We start from the raw sequence: 1,767 nt of genomic DNA on the forward strand, positions 1-1,767 counted from the left end.
TAGTACGGCGCCAATGTGTCAAGCGATCTCGGGTAATCTCGGGTAATCTCGGGTAATCTCGGGTAATCTCGGGTAATCTCGGGTAATCTCGGGTAATCTCGGGTAATCTCGGGTAATCTCGAGCTGCTGCGCTCCGAGGCGGACGCGTGGACGCTCTGCATGGGGTTGCCGGCCCCTAGAAGCGGAATATCTCCCCATATCTCCCCATATCTCCCCATATCTCCCCATATCTCGGGCCCCTCGAAGCGGAAGACGCACTCTTGTGACCAACTTCGCGCTCGAGAGAGAGAGGGCCGCGTGCTCAGCTGCGTCCCGCTGTACCCAGCTCTATTCAGCCGTAGTCAGACGTAGTCAGCGGTCTTCGCCCCCCCCCCTCGTACTCACGCGGGGCTCGGAGTATTCTGCACGAGACCGAACTCCCGCCCCCCGGACGGCATGAGGTTACCCCCGAGATTACCCGAGATACCCCGAGATTACCCGAGATACCCCGAGATTACCCGAGATACCCCGAGATTACCCGAGATACCCCGAGATTACCCGAGATTACCCGAGATCACCCGAGAGTAGGCTGCCCGCCCTGGACGGCATGAGCGAGGAGCAGCTCGCCGCGGAGATCGAGGGGCTGCGCGAAAGGCCGCCTGCTGCCGGCGCTGCCGGCACTGCCGGCGGGGAGGGGGCGCCGCTGCCTGCCGAGGCCGCTGCAATCTCCGGAAGGCCGGCGCTCGAGGCGGCGCTGTTGCGCGCCCGCGCGGACCGGTGGCGCAGGGTGGGCTACTCGTAGCGCTTATGGCTCTACTAACTAGCGGTATGTCGTATGTGCGGCCCGGGGGGGCGGCGCCAGGTGGTTTCATGAAAGCGCTTGAGCGCGCATGCTCTGACGACTGACCTTTTTCCTGCCGCATAGAAGAGAATCAACTTTTGTGTGTGTCCTCGCGCTGCGCCTGCGCCGTGTGCTGCGATCACGATGTGCGAAGCGGCAAGCTTGCACGACCATCACAGTGTAAAACACGCACCCGGACCCGCGCGCCGCGGCGTAGGTCGCACCCGCGGCGCAATATTCCACAATAATGCGCACTGATAGAGAGGAAGATGGAGCATGTAGAACATGCGGAGTTCAGCCGCCACTCCTTACCGCCACTCCCCCAGCTCGAGCACCGCGCGCGACGTCCGGAAACCAACCGAAGACGCCGCGGCGGCTCGGCTGGGACTGGCATCACCGGCATCAGGCCTGATGAGGGAGGTTGAGCCGTCTCAGGAGGTGTGGGCAGCCCGGCTGGCGGAGCGCTCTCGCCTGTGAGTCCCGTGTGTTGCTCCCGTGTGTTGCTCCCGTGTGTTGCTCCCGTGTGTTGCTCCCGTGTGTAGCTCCCGTGTGTTGCTCCCGTGTGTTGCTCCCGTGTGGCCGCCGGCTCTGACTCTCGTTCTCGCTAGCGTCCCTACTCTCTTAGCAGCGCCAGGCTGTCTCTCCCATCGCCTGCAGCATCTCCCCATCTCTCCCCATCTCCCCATCTCTCCCCATCTCTCCCCATCTCTCCCCATCTCTCCCCATCTCTCCCCGTCTCTCCCCCTCTCTCCTGGGCAGGGGCATGGGCAGGGAAATGGGCAGAGATGGGCAGAGAGTCCGACTCTAGCAGCGCCAGCCCTGCGTGCTGAATACGCCAACCTCAGGGCACGAATACGGTACTGTGCAGCTTACTCAGAGCACCCGCTGAAGACAACGGAGAGGAATGCGGGTGAGTACAGCGGAACACGTGGCCCTCTCGAGCGCTA

The sequence above is a fragment of the Emiliania huxleyi genome (genome assembly GCF_000372725.1).
Source record: "Emiliania huxleyi CCMP1516 unplaced genomic scaffold EMIHUscaffold_464, whole genome shotgun sequence".
Classification (NCBI taxonomy): domain Eukaryota; phylum Haptophyta; order Isochrysidales; family Noelaerhabdaceae; genus Emiliania; species Emiliania huxleyi.